The sequence below is a fragment of the Coffea arabica genome, chromosome 6e (assembly GCF_036785885.1).
Source record: "Coffea arabica cultivar ET-39 chromosome 6e, Coffea Arabica ET-39 HiFi, whole genome shotgun sequence".
Taxonomy (NCBI): Eukaryota; Viridiplantae; Streptophyta; class Magnoliopsida; order Gentianales; family Rubiaceae; genus Coffea; species Coffea arabica.
In genome coordinates, this window is record NC_092321.1 from 52,065,522 (window position 1) to 52,081,511 (window position 15,990).

The 15,990-nt window shown below is 34.2% G+C and overlaps 2 long non-coding RNA genes across 2 annotated transcripts; one reads left to right on the forward strand and one right to left on the reverse strand.

The window, feature by feature from the left end:
- Nucleotides 1-1,091: 1,091 nt before the first annotated feature.
- Nucleotides 1,092-2,759, reverse strand: LOC140009459 (uncharacterized). The gene is made up of 3 exons (XR_011816887.1): nucleotides 2,262-2,759; nucleotides 2,104-2,179; nucleotides 1,092-1,324 (listed from the first exon to the last, which is right to left on the reverse strand). It is a non-coding gene; the product is annotated as an uncharacterized lncRNA (long non-coding RNA).
- Nucleotides 2,760-9,360: 6,601 nt separating this feature from the next.
- Nucleotides 9,361-13,631, forward strand: LOC140009661 (uncharacterized). Its single transcript, XR_011817148.1, has 2 exons — nucleotides 9,361-9,818; nucleotides 13,381-13,631. It is a non-coding gene; the product is annotated as an uncharacterized lncRNA (long non-coding RNA).
- Nucleotides 13,632-15,990: the final 2,359 nt, after the last annotated feature.

The window sequence follows — 15,990 nt, forward strand, 5'->3', positions numbered from 1 at the left end:
CTAACTAGTAGACAGTGGCAAGTAGGGTCGTCTCCTCAGGGACTGGGGAAAGGTTTGTTTCTTTTTAAGTCAAGACAAACAGGGTGTTTGAGAATTAGGTGCTAAAGAATCGCTAACTAAATAAATTAACTGCGAAAAATAATTAATTGAGAGAAATAGTTGGAGAAACTCTAGCCAAGGATACACTTCAGAAATGATTAATGCAACTGATCATTGATTCAAATATAATTCCGACATTTATTAATAGATTGGTTATAGTTGTCATACACACGATAAACAACCAGTTTTTCCTTACTTTTTCGATAGTCAAAGTACGACCGTTAACTATTTCTCTAATCAAGAAATAACCCTAAGTACGACTGTAGGATTTAATTTCTAGATTGCATTAAAAATTAGAAAAGCCCAACCCTAACTAACAAATACGTTACAAGGGTTTGTTTAAGTTAGATCGTATGTTTCCCTGACATAAACCCAATTATGTCAGTTGCTACCGGGATGGAAGTAATCGAACAATTATGGATTCAACTACCTCCAATTAACAAATAAACTATGTGAATAATTAAATATTGTGCATCTGTTCAATCATACATAATATTTATAGCAATTAAAAGTAGAAAACATACAAATACCAATAAATGAAGGAAACAGTTAAAATAATTTAGATCTCACAGTTATTGTTGAACCAAATCTTCCGTTGTCTCCTTGACTAGAAATAGGAAGTTAGTTCTCCATTAATGGAGAACGAGCCACGCAAAACAATTGAGAAAAGCCATTACCTCTTATCTCCCGAAATCGGTCAACAAAGAAAGAAAGAACAAGAAAATTCGTTGCCTTTGTTGTTTCTAGCAAAAGCATAAAGAGAGTTTGATGTCTCTCCAATTCGGTCAAAAAGAAGAAAAAGAGCAAGTCAACAATTGTGGCTTTTTCGTTGGTTTCCTCCAAGTTTTTCCAAGAAGCCTCCAAAGTCAAAGACCAGAAAAAAAATACAATCCTACTCCTCTGCGTTTTTAGCCTCCAAAAGAAACGGTGCCTAAAATCTCTCACTTTTCCTACTTTTTCTCCTAATTCATTGGTATCCAAATATCAATTACTTCCTAAATAACAATCCTATTACAATTCAACTTCTTCAGCGTTTTCTTTCCTTTGGAGTGACCCCACTGATTTCCCAATTTGTAGTCAGCTACTTCATTCATTTTTCTGAAGCTTCCCACGTGCGAATAATCCCGAGAATCTAGCCTTGAAGGTTGAAGTTAGGCGTGGGCACGCCTAACTGTCAGGAAGTCTTTTGGAATGTTGATTTTCAGCACCTTTTCTTCACCACTTCCTGCAACACAAATAATGCGACATTTAGTCCAAACAACTATGAAATATCAGCGAAATAACCCACTAAAATGCACCCTATCAATCTCCATTGTCACCATTGTCATCATCATCATTACCGCTGTCACTTTTATTTGAAGATGATGAAATAGTATGCTTACTGGTTTGTTTAGTCTTACTTTTTTGTTTCCTACTTGATGATTCAGCAAGACCTTTCTTATTTTTTTGGTAATATATTGGGACAATGTATCACCAAAACCATCATTGTCATGTTCTTGATATTCACTACTTTCTGATTCAGTTTGATGAATGCCCTTATCCAACCAATCCAGATTATCTTCAAGCAATGTGGGCTGTTCATTTTCTCTTATCCAATCATCCAATATATCATCTTGGTGAAAACTGTGATTCAAGTCAATTGGGTTGTAGAAATCATCAGTATCTCTTTGATGCATCAAAATTTTCACCTTTAATCGCATATTGTAATGCACAAAAACTAATTTATGCAATTTTTTAACTGCCAAACGGTTACGTAGTTTTGTATGAATTAATGACCATGTACTCCAATTTCGCTCGCAACCAGAGGATGTGCAGGTTTGACTCAATATTTTCACTGTAATATTCCTTAAATTTGGCGCATCTTCATCGTAGTTAAGCCATCATTCAGCTAAACAAACAAAGTAATAATAATAATAATAATTTATTATTATTTTAAAATTATAAAAATATTAACTTCATTAATATGATTTAGATGTTTATATAAGTATGAATTAAGTTGAAAACCTGGTAAAGATTTTGATAACGCTCTTGCTGCAATAGCACTTCCAAATCCTCCTTTTTTGTCGACAAAAATTTTGATCTATAAAAATAACATATACACAGGCGTTAAAATTTTAAAATTTGTTCATTAATATAAATAAATAAAATAATCAAAAGAATACCTCATTTATTGAATCAACTTGTGCATATAAATTTGGCTCCAACTTTGCAATGACTTTTTTCAACCCTTTTCGAACTCCCAGCTACTGAATGCCTTCGTTGTTCGTCTAAAATTGCAAGTATTGGCTCTCTCTAATTGCTTGCTTCATCTGTTTTTTTTCCAACGCCATCCTACTTTCTTCATCAATTTCAAAAATGTCTTCGTCCTCCTCGTCGCCAACCATGTTGAAATTACTATACATATTTTCTTGTTGGAGAGACTTCAATATTTCTTCTTTTTTCTGTTTTATTGTAACTCTTTGAATCTTACCAGCCTTTAGATGCATTTTCATTACATCTGTAACTTCTCTTGAGGCCCTTGGACAAGGTTCAACTTGTCTCGTGACATGACCGACATGTTCTTTCAACCTTGTAATACCACCATGCATTACTTTTCCACAATAATTGCATCTCACAATTTTTCTATTCCCACCCACGGGTTTACCATGTTCCTAACCAATATCCTTGCTCGTCATTGTAACTATTACACTATCAATATAAATAATTAATTCATCACAAAATAATTAAAGATATATGAAAAAAATACAACAAGTAGTTTCTGACATTTTATAAAAGTAATAATTTATTTCTATTATATTAGTAAGTTAAACATCTAATCTATAATGTAAACCTGCAACAATGATCATTTTTTCATTTATTAAAAGAACTTTGAAATTTTAAATATTTATTAAAATTATTACTGCATTTTAGAAAATTTTATATTAAAAGATCTAACAGTTATTTTAATATTTTCACTAAATATCAAATGAATTTGAACTAATTTATTATGTACTTTGAATTATATGTGAGATAAGTGTTAAACTTATGTTTGGCCCAAAATAAATTTCAACAACACAAATTAGCTAGATAAATCTAAATTTCTAAATTTTATTTTGGACACAATCATAATTAATCCAACCTTGGCCTATTACATAAGGGCTATAATTAATCCAAATATGTTTCTAATTCATACCTACTAATAAGTATAGAAAACTTCAAGAAATAAATTCATACCTGCTGACCCACGGGAAAAGTCCTTATTTCAAAGGAAGATCAAGGGAGGGCAATGAAAGGGTCGTTGCTGCAACTAAAGTTGACGACTAGCTATTTCCTATAGGAAAGAGAAGCTTGATCGGAGTTGATTCCTCCTATTTTAGGTACTATCTCGCTTCCCTAAGAACGTCCAAATAAGAACAAAGATGAGAGAAAGCATAAAAATTTTAAATCTGTGGACTCCTGCACCGACACATAAAATGACTAGTCTAGTCTTTTATTTAAAGAGTTTCGTACCCAAGTGCCAAACCTCCAGAAAGTTGCAGGAGATAGCCAAGCAAAACCGATATAAGAATGGCAGTCGGATTATGGACATCCCATTTGAAGGACAAAACTCCAGGCGGATCACACCATGGCATAAGAGTTCGTAAGAAGAGTACTATGACTGGGGTGGTCTTCCAGTTCACTTTTGGGCATTTCTCCTCTCACTTATTCTATCACCTTGGATGCCTGCCAGTTTTGAAAGAAAAGTAAAGTGATAACTTTGGAAAAGAAAGTTGGAAGTGATAGCCTTTGAAAGAAAAGAAAAGTAAAGTGAAGGTACATATACTTGAACCAAGTTGGAATAATATAAACGCATGTTTTCACATGATCATTACTTTGGCAAATATTTTTCTATTTCGCAATGAATGATTTCGATATTGACTTCTCTTTCTCGTGTGTTGGGATCTAGCTGTAGTTTTTACTCTAAGGGTCGATGTAATTGAGCTGCGGTCCAAGTGCTTCTCCCAATTATGTCTGGTGTTTCGGATGAGCTTGTCCCAATTATGTCTATTAATAGAACAGGGAACCACTATGATTAATCTAAAGAAGGCACCACGAAGTCTTTTATGACGTGTCCATCGCTCGCATCTCTTTCCCTATATGAAGGAGCATCAGTACTAGCATACTTGACAGGAGATTGACATAAGCAGTAGAGAGGTCCCCGGATTTCCCTTTTTTAATCCTTTTTTTCCTTTTTTTCTAAAGGTTTTTTTTGTTGAATTCAACTTGCCTTGGGATAACTCGGAGTGACTCGATGTGACTCGACCGTTTCAACCCATCGCGGTGACATCTCAGCCGATTTCTCGGCGAGTCAAGTATCTCGATCTCTTTTCGTCACGGTATCGTATCGGGAGGGGCCGAGACGGTGATGACTCAGTCGAGTCATCTCGGTCTCGGCCGAGTCTTCGAACCATGATCATGGAATGCAACGTACCTAGCTACCCAAACGAACTCGCCCGGAAAGAAGGAGGAGGACGAATCATGATCAATATATGGGACCAAGTAGTGCCTATCATTGGATATGGCTTTGTCGAACGCGGAACGGCTAGGAAATACATCCACATCCACTTTTAGGTTATTAATGCGGCGAGTCCTTTCAGGACAGAGGATCAGAAGTATCCCAACATTCCATCTTGCAATCTTCAGTTAGGTTTACAAACATTTGGTGCCGGCTGGAATAAATTATGCAGTTATATATAGCCTACCGGGATAGCAAAAAGCCAACTTCTGTCCTCTTGCTTCCTAGGAGTAGTAGGAGATCATTAATCTGCAGTCCTCTGCAGCTTCTGGTGATGATCAGGCAGCAATAGCCCCAATAACAGTGCGATCAATTATATCATGAATTGGTAGTGTGTGGATGGAGGGAAGCTTGATCCTACGCTGTGTTATGGGATCTAAAAGGAAAACATAATAGTAGAGCCGATTCACGAAAGTTAGCCACCCGTGAGATGACCCGATGCACAGAGCATCTTCTGAATTCCACATGCTGCAAACTTCTAACCGTGATGCTTTTCACTCTGTTCTCTGCCAAGCTGTAGTAATAGTCATAAAAATACCTTCTATGTGATGCTTTTCCGGCGGAGGCGGCATCAGAAGGAGGGATTAGCTAGGAGCCAAGGAGAAACTTTTGTTTTTCGTAGCAATTGATCCGCAAGACCTGGTAGTAGGTGCTTGACTTGTATACACACCAAAGCAGTGGCGGTAGAAACTATTGTAGTTGGAAGGACGAGGAAGAAGGGAACTGGTTGGCTGCCGAAGACCCTGCCGGCCATTTTCCGACCAAGTATCGCATGCAGGACTTGGCCCTAGATATAGATTTCATCTGTTGGATACTGAAATTATTAATTACCTGCGCCAGCCTCTTTTCACTGTGAAGTATTTGTTACCCTCAGCGTGCGTAGGTTTTCCTTCAATTGGTTTTCTGTCTGTTATTAACATATCTAGTCTATCGGGGAATGCCAAACTTCCCAATTGAGTTCAATTGCTGATGTGGCGCCTTTTCATTGGTTAATTGGTGTTAGTCATCCAATTAATTGCAATTTGATGAGTTGTCCTCTTCTAATTCGTTAATTGGTGATAGTAATCCATATGAAAATGATGATGAGGCGAGTTTTGATTCGATGGGGATGGTAGTCCTCTAATTGCAGGTGGAATTGTGCTAAAATTTGGCTTTTTTTTTTTGCCCAACAAATCACATTAACAAAAATTTAGGCTCCTTTTCTGTTAGTGTCTAGCAAATCATGTCTAATTACAATTTTAGACAATTAATTATTAATAACTAATTAATAATGGCATATTTTTGGTCACCCAACAAATCACGTTTAATTAATAAAATTTTGCAAATATTAACAAAAAATTGGCTTCTTTTTGGTGGTTGCCCAAAAAAATCACATTTAATTATCAATTTTTTTCAAATGTAATCAACAAATGTCCTCTTTTATTTTGGGTTGTCCAACAAATCACGTGTTCATTAATTCATTAATAATTTTACTTTTTATTGCTTAACAAATCACATTTAATTACCATTTTTTTTGCAATTATTATCACTTTTTTTGGTTTCCAAATAAATCACAATTAATTATCAATTTTTTGTAATTAATTGTAAATCAACCTGTAGTGTCTAAACGTGAATGTAATTCTGAAGGGTGTTGGTTTTTTTGCTTACATGGCAGCCAGTGATAGGCTAGGCTGTGGTCATCCAAGACAGGATGCAATTTTTTGCAAAAGAGTTGGTCGTTGGATGAGGTGGCAGTCTATGGTTGAATGGATTGTAATTGTCCAACAATAGTGAAAGAACGTATGTGGGTCTTTGGACCCTCTCTATTCTTTTTTTATTTAACTCTTGGTTTTGCCAGATGGTAGTAGTTAGTTTTACCAATTAAATGTTAATTTTATGCAATTTTACCTCGGTCGCATTTAATTATCAATTAATTGTTGATTAATTAATAATTAACAAAAATTTGGCCTCTTTTTTTTTTGGTCGCCCAACAAATCACATTTAATTTCTAATTCTTTTAGAATATTAACAAAAAATTACCCTCTTTCTTTGGTTGCCCAACAAATCACATTTGGTTAACAAATTTTTGCAATTAACCATCATAGATATTAGTACTGATAGCAACTTTTTTTTTTTTTTTTGGAAGATTATTATTGATAGTATTTTCAATGCAATTTAGTCAAGATTGCAGTTTTGTAGACACAAAAAAGTACTTAAGAACAATGATCTCTTGCGAAGAGTGAGTTAGATTTTAAACAAAAGATCAAATCACAAAAAAAAATGATCTGATTCATAGTAATTATTAAGTCAACTGTACATGTGCTGCCAGAAAGTATAAAATCTATGCTTCTCATTGCAAAAATGCTAAGAAAAGATAGTAAATTGGATTATAGAGAAGTATGAGATTAGTACATTTGTTGGTGATTATGAAATGGAAAGAAGTATATCTGGTGATATTATTTGAATATTCTTTAAGAAAGGTGAATAGATGTGAAATGTTTATAAGCTTAGCTTTTCGCTTTACTGGGGATGAGCCATGCTCGCATGTTTTCACGATGATGATATATCTGATAATTTCTCTGACTCAACCTGTGTGCAAAAAATGACTGTTTTGATTTATTCCTTGGATTCAATTTTATTCACATATCCATTTCAGTATTTTTTTTAATTTTTTTTTTTTTTAAATAACATCAAGTTCTGTTGGTGTTTCTAAACTTGCTTTGTTTCATGCAGTCGAGAAACGAATGCTCTCAATCACCCTATTGATCTAGGAAGCCATGCTATAAATTTTATTCTATCGTCCATGGTATTTAATTTGATACCGACTATATTAGAGGTATTGATTTCATCCCTTTTGTTTCTTTAGACCAGTGGGCTTTAAAATTTTAGCTACTTCTGTAAATAATTTATGCTCTGTTGCTTAGGGATAGACTTCTCACCTGTGTAAGCATTAGATTGTCTTAATTTCTCTGTTTCTGATTACTTCTTAAATATCTTTAACACATAGCATTGAGATTTCCATGGTATCAGGTATTCTTGCGTGCAAATTTGGAGCACTATTTGGACGGGTCACTTCCTCCCTTTGTAGGCAACATATGTTGCTTGCACTTTGATAGTGACACAGGCATTCTCTTTTACACTTACTAGTGAGACGGCCTGCGCGATGCGCAAGTGGACTAATATTTTCCGTATTAATTATTTTTTATTGTGTGAGTTTATTAGTATACATCTTTGTTATTATCTAATTCATGCAGATCATTAGAGAATTATCGTTTTTATTAAAGGTCGACAATTATGAAATATATAGAATACATGAGAACAATAATATATAGAATGTGAGAACCTCGAAAATATGCCTACAGATATATACGTATTAAATAAAGGTGTACTTACGTATTTCCTTTGCATCTGGGACTTGTAATAAATTCTACTCCTAACCTTATTCGTTCTTAAACAAGCAATGGAAAATATATATATATAAATATATAATATAAAATATATGTATTGCACCTGCATTTTTAAACTGTTAATAAACTTCATATTCCTCTTTATTTGATTCTAATTAAGTACGTAAAAATAGTTTTATGCTACAAACAGCTTAATCGTGCAAAATATTAAAATTATTTGACCCTTGCCATTATAAATTAATACTTTTTGGCGTAAATTATTTTAATGCCTTGAGGTTAATTCTTTGAGTTCCGATAGCCAAGTCTAAGCGTTAATAATATTAAGTGTTAGCGGAAATCCTTTACAATTACATTCAGAACATTAAAATTTTGATAATTGAACTTCTGCATGAATAAAATACTAGACGGCTAACCAATGTCATTTGAAGTAAAAATGTTGGAATCAGCTTATGAATGAGAACCCTGAAAAATGTATATATATAAACCAGTGCATATTTCATTTGCATTCCTTTTATTCCTTAATAACTTCTAGCATTACTGTCCCTTGTTTCCAAATAAGTTCGTAAAAACACTTTCCATGTGACAAATAACATAATTTTCCTAAGTTATGAATTTTCTTGATTTTGCTAGACTAAATTAATACATCTGGAGTTAGAATAATTTATCGTCTTAAAAGAAAATGCTAAAATACTTAGTTTTCTTTATGTTGAAAATTAATACTACCTGAGCAGATTAATTATATAAGATTTCTTGAATTCCAATAATTAATTTTAATCAGTGAATAACGTTAAATACTAATAAGAATGTTCACTTTAAGACAAAGCCAATGAATTTTAGATGAATATGATTCTAATATACTAAACATACTTAAGGCGTGAAAATTCGATAAATATATCCTTATCTTTCTTTGTTTTCACAATAAGTGCGTAAAAATAATTTTTATGTGCAAATTGACACCCTTGGATTTAATTATTATTTCACTTGACTTTATACTACTAAATCGATAAATTTCGAGTTAGACTAACTCCACTTCTTGAGAAATAATAATTGAAAATTCTAATAACTAATTTAATCGCTAAATAATATAGGAATTACTAGGAACCTTAATATTAAAGTTTAATCGAGAATTATTCGATTAAAAATGGTTTAGGTAGATTAGTGTATAACTCGACGTTTAAATCACACTTGGGGATAATTTTTGGAATTAAGTTAGAACTAAGGTCTTGAGTGGAGATTAGGAAGAGACGTGAAAAGACTAAAACACCCTCCACACTATCTCAAAACAACCATACAATTCCAAAACCAAAGTCTCGGACAACCTTATGCGCTACCTCTCTATTCGGCCAATCACCAAAGAGCCAACTCTTCCATTTCTGCCAAGCACCACTATTTCATCTTCTCTGCACAAATTCATCCAACACACAACCTCCCAAAACACTCAACCTCTCCCTCACCACAAATCACCTCCACCTTATCTCAGCTTCAACCACAACATTTACTTCGCCTTGTTTTTATCGACTGAGTTAGAGAGGGAGAGACCGAGCTTCACTCTGCCATCCGAGAGGGGAGAAAAGAAAGGAAGTCGCACGAGCTGCAACTCTTCCAAGGTTCTGTCTGCAAGCCAGAGTGGAACTAGGAAGAAGCCGTGAGCAAGCTCCATCCCTTTCCGCATCAACAACCAGCTGCAACCCAGCTTCACCCTCCACCAGTCGCAACCAGAAAACCAGAACCATCAAACCTGTGCGTGAGCCGAGAGAAAATTTCGTAGCTTTCTTATTCGTGAGCTGAGCTATTCTGAGGTAATTTTCTGGACTATTTTGGGTTGATCAGAGGTAGATAGAGTCACGTAGGGGCATGCATGCTTTGGTTGTGTAGTCGGATGAGGAAATCAAAGTTTCAGAAAAATCTGTTTTGATTAAATGACTCTGCCGAGAAACTGAACTGGAAAATGCAGCCTTAATCTCGGCCATTTGTGGTAATGTGAGCTCAGAAATATGATTACTTATCTCAGGACCAGAGGATTAAGCTTTGCATGTTGAATATTAAACCATCGGATGAGTCATTAGAAAAAGAAAATCTGATTTGCGTAAGAATCTGTTTCTGCCGAGAACTTGAGCTGGAAATTTTGGTTTTAATTTGCTGGGTGTGACGATTTGAGCTTAATCTTGGATCAACCTGATAGATAAGCTCCTTACTTAGTGTTGCATGTGAACTTTATGGCTAGGAATTTCGGTTGCATGGCTGGAAAACTTATTAGAAAATTTCTGGACTGCTGAACTAATTTTCCAGATTAGCCGTTGAAGTTGTTTTGGAAATTGCTTGGGTATTTTAGCATGAAATTTGCTGGAACGTGTTTGATTTCCACTTGGTTAGGTGTGACTAATTAAAACTAAATGATTAAGCCTTGCATGAAGTGTTTTGGTCCGGCTAATCTAGAAACAAAAATAAACAAGAAAATCTGCTGCATGCAAGATTATCCAAGAGGAGCCGAATGAATTCCTGGATTTTTGGGATGTTTGTAGTTGTTAATTGAATCTGATTTTGAACGAGAGATGTTAATTACCTAGCTAAGTGTTGGCATGTTGAATTTGAGTAACTAATATCCTGTTTTTGCCAAGGAAAAGTTGGAGTTAAGAACATACAATTGCTGGAAATTTCTTTGTAAACTGCCGTGAATTTGAACCTGGAAATTTTGAAGATTATAACAGTTGTTTAAATTCAACTCTTGAACTGGAAATGTTCATTGTTTAGCGAAGAAAGTGTATGATGAAGCTGAGAGCTTAATAGCATGTCTTAGCCACGGAAATTTTGAATTTATAAACAACGAAGTGCTGGAAATTTTAATGACCGAAAGGTTGAACTGAATTTTTTTAAGTGGTTCCGGGAATTTTTCCTTGGGGTATTATGAGCTCGAAACGCATGACAAAATGTACACGTTAAACTGTGAAAGCTGTTTAGCAATGAAACGTTTTGATATCTCGAAAGATTTAACCAAAAATGTGGGTTTACAACTGCTGGAATTTTCCTTGCGGTTGCCAAAGTTTGAGTTAGAATTTCCAGCTTGATTGTGAAATTTTCTTTGAAAACCTAATGGTTGAAAATGCCTGGAAAATGTGGTGTTAGAATTCTACAAGAGATGTATGGATGGTTTGAATGAAAGTCTTATGGTTTTAAAGGAGAAAAATGAGTTTTTCACAAGTGAAAAATGGGTTTCCAGATTTTCGGATTTCACTGACCAGTCTCAATAAAATGCTTATATCTTGGTGTAGGAAAATCCGATTAAGGTGCCGTCAGTGGCATTTGAAACTAGATTCATGGGCCTTTGTTCTGTACAAATTTCATATTTTTCCTCCATATGTACTGCTGTCCGTGACTCCTCAAAGTAGACTCTCCTGCTTGAATGTCCTGTTTCTTTATGAAACTGAATTTTTGACTTGGATCGAACATTTAGTTTATTTGTGGTTTGAATTCTTGATTGAATTGTGGTTGGAAGTGATTGATGTTGTCAAGGGCTAATGATTGATGAAACCCTTGGCCATTTGAATGGCTTTATAAATATTAAAGAGTGATGAACTTTGATCGCTGGAATTTCTTGGCTTTGGATCAAATACTTGAGTATGAGGTTGTTGCAAATTTGGTCCTTGGTTTTAAATACCTGTTAGTAAATTTAAACATTTGAAATGTTAGCCGTATTGCTATAAGAACTAATTGTTGGATGCTAAGGGCTAATGATTGGTGAAGCCCTTGGCCATATGAATAATTTTATAAGTACTACAGGGTGATGAAAGTTAATTGCTGGAATGTCTTGGAGGCTTTACTTTTATTTTTATTTGCTTATGATGGGCTTGCTGAGACCAAGTGCTAATGATTGATGAAGCCTTGGTTGATCATTTTATTTTATTCAGAGATGCACTTGTTGAAAGCTAGGGCTAATGATTGACGAAGCCCTAGTAATTTGCTATGTGATTACTTGCCATATTTTAATCCATATTATAACTTCGAAACGGAATCGGAGCTGTGGAAGTTGTATTGACCTTGCGAACTCGAGTAGCTGTGATCAAAATTTAATCAAAAATATTTTCCAGCTAGTATTATATTATAAAACTCCATATCTAGTGTTTTGCCTAAAACTTTCCAACTCGATAATTTCCTTTAGCTCAAACTAGCCTTGATAGCTGTAGTAAATAAGTTCTATAGCTTTTGGAAACTCTAAGTCTTATTTTAATTCCTTTTCTTTCTTTAAGCTTTGCACTTGGATAGTTAACTATAGGAAAAGTTCCAAAATACAAGTTTTACTAATTTTAGTGAAAAGCTTGGGAGACTTGCTCGGCAAGAAACCCTATTTTAGGAAAAATAGTTTTTAAGGATCATTTTTGCGAAAGCCGTAACTTTAGAGAAATGTTCAAAGTAATTTCCTAACATTGTTGTTGAGAGAGTTGTCGACTTATTTCAAGTAAATAATACTAGTTACCCCTTCTAAGGAAAACTATAAGGAACAATCCTACCACTTTCGTTAAGCTTCCACCTAAATAGATTTTTGAAAAAAAATAAACTAGTAAAATGTTAGATAATTCTCTATATGAATAAGTTTAAAAATTGAATAGAAAACTTATAGTTTCAATTTGGTATTCTAGGATATTGCGAGGACGCGGAATTCGATTCCTAACTTGACATCTGAACTTCACTCTTGGTGAGTGTCCCTGCATGTTCTACGCTTACCTGTTTAAAGTACTTTCTTGACTTGATATGTGATAATTTGCAAAACTAGTTTTTGATCCATCGAAGTGAGCTGTGTGTACTTTATCGCACTAGCCGTTCGAGTGGTGACTTGTGCAAAAACATTCTTCTCCTGAATCTTTGATTCTATAAGTAGTTACGTCGTTGGGTGAATCCCTCGACGCATGTATCTAACTACCATGAATCTAAAAGTAGTTACATCGTTGGGTGAACCCCTCGACGCATGTATCTAACTACATAAATCTAAATGTAGTTGCGTCGTTGGGTGAATCCCTCGACCCCTGTATCCAACTACCATGACGAGTATATCTCGAGTATACTACGTCTTTAGTCGGTGAGCGGGCCCGGGACCGGGGTATGAATGGTGACGGGTTAGGTATCAAAATGAGATGCTCTACATGGATTGTAGGTAGTGAGAGTTGACGGAGGGTCAACTACGATGAATGGTGACCAAACGGGGAAAAATGGCTCCTGAGAGCCCCTGTATCCTACCTTGTGCTGTTATACGCTTTCCTAACTGTTCAACTTGTTTAAGTTATTGCTCGTTGTTTGATTTACGTGACTGCATGTTTTGGGGCACCACTGAGATTTAGCTCACCCCATGTTTATTTGTTTTCCTTACAGGATGGGAAGTTTGAAAGTATTTGAGCAGCTTATATTTCCAATGAATGTACTTGAACAACTTGAATTTAATTTTCGATTTGTAATGACTTCTAAGCTAAGCATTGTACCTTTCATTTTGGATTGTCACTTGAAGCTGGAAAGTGTAATCCCTAATTCTAATATTCGGTATGTATGTTTGTATTGGTATAGTTTGACTTTAATCCTTGTGAGCGACGCGTGAAGTGTTTAGGAGCCGTCGATTGGCTAAGCTATATGCTGTTATCTTTGAAGTTAATGTGGTGATAGAAATCGATTTATTTTGGAAGATTCATTTTTGTAATAGCTTAGGTTAATCGTCGGAAGGATTTGGGTTAGAATGCTTGCGTGAGTCCTGGCGAGAGTTGGGCAGACGGCCCGCCAACCCTTTGGTTCGCCTTAGGGGGAAGTGGGGTCGTCACATAGAATGCATAAGCGTAAATTAGAAAATTGTATAAGGTTATTTTGCATTTGAATTAGGATAATTAGAAAATTATAAAGTGAATCATTCCCAAAAAAGTATTAATCATTGTTGACACAAAAAAGAGGGGACCTGGCAAGTCAAGTAAGTACTTAAACCATAGAACTTGGCATTGCTAAAATTAATCAGCACTTGTCACAGTAATAAAACCCATTTTTTAAAGTTACTAAAGCCAACAATGGTTTATTAATTGTTTCCTCAATAATTGTGCATTTACAGAACACTTAACAATTTTATTTCATGTTAAGCCAATAATAATTTATTAATTGTTTTCTCAATAATTGTGCATTTACAGAACATTTAACAATTTTATTTCATGTCACAGTAATAAAGGCTATTTTTAAAGTCACTAAAGCCAGCAATAATTTATCAATTCTTTCCTAGGTAATTTTGCATTTACAGAACACTTTAAAAGCAAACAATTAACCACAAAAAACCAACTTTCAAAAGCTTCACTTTTTACACCACCAATTACCAATTCGATCAATATGTCCCATAAATGCACCAAAACTACACCTGCTTTAAACAAACAAAATAGGCAATTTGACGAAAATAGCCCGGATATCCAATAACAATTGCAGGATAACTACTTGACAAAAAAACACTGCTCATAGGGCAACTCTCCCTTTTATATTGTTAGATAATTGCAGAATAACCACTTGACCAAAAATACCATTCATAGGGCAACTCTTCCTTTTGTATTCTATATATAATTATATTATATATTTTTTAAAATTTAGAGTACTTTAGTTTTTTAATGTAAGAAACAATCTAATTAATGTTACATGTTTGACTAAAATAAGAAAAAAAAATAGCACACCATATTGCTTTTCAATTTAGAGTCATTAGGAAAAACGAATGTGTTAAAAAAATTTATAATAATTATAAATATTAAATACGAATATGTTAGTAAAATAACAAATTAATTCTTTTAAAAAGGAAATAAGTTAACAATCTAGCTCACATACAAGACGGAAATAACTTTATCTTTATAGAATGGAAAAATAACAATAAAAATAAGGGCATCAAAAAATTTGTAATAATTATATACATTTAATATGGATATATAGACTAATATTTTTTTATAATTGTGTGTCTTAAATAGTAGAAGGATTATAAACCATTTTTAGTTCCAAGTCTTGACACGTTAGCCAATTTTCGTTACTTGTGATGACAACATTGGACTTCTATTTTTTTTTTTCGATTCAATTTTTGGGAATCATGCAATTAGAAGCTTCTTGTCAACATGGTAGACAACCACTCCACCCAATGCAATGTGTAATAAATTGCACAGAAAGAGAGGCACACACAGAACTTTTATTTACTGCCCCACAAAGTAAACCACCAACGGGAAATAACCAAAACAGCTAATTGACGAAAATAGCCTCCACATCCAACAATAATTGCAGCATAACCGCTTGACCAAAAAGCACTATTCATAACCCAACCCTCCCTTTTATATTGTTAGATATTATCTTTTATAAAAGGAAAATAAGCTCATAATTTAGCACACACTTGTAAATAGAATGAAAACTATAATAATAAAAATAAGGGCACTAAAAATTTTCTAATAATTATGCACACTAAATATAAATATATAGACTAATATATCTTTATAATTGTACATTTCAAAAAGCAGCAAAATTAGAAACTATTTTTGGTTAAAACCTTTGACACTTTAAACTATTTCACTTACTTTTGATGAAAATGCCGGCCCTTTTTTTTTTCCTGTCCAACTCAATTTTTGGGAATTCCATGGAAGATAGTCTGAAGCATGGTTACATGCATAGTCACAGCAATAGTTATTACATGAAAATTGAACACTGCATCCACTTATGCGTGCATTTTTTTCCAAACAAATTTATTTCACTATGCTAGCTGGGAACCAAGAAAGCAGTGACTCGACGAAAATAGCCAAGAAATCCATGAACAATTACAGGGTAACCGCTTGACCCAAAAAAAACTACTCATTACCCAACTCTCCCTTTTATATTGTTAGATTTCTTACAATCATAACTGAGCAAAAATGAGTAACCTCAATTATTTATGTTAAATACAGCCCTCAATTATAAAGAGAGAAACGAGAAGAGCAGAACAAGTAAATCGTGTCTCGT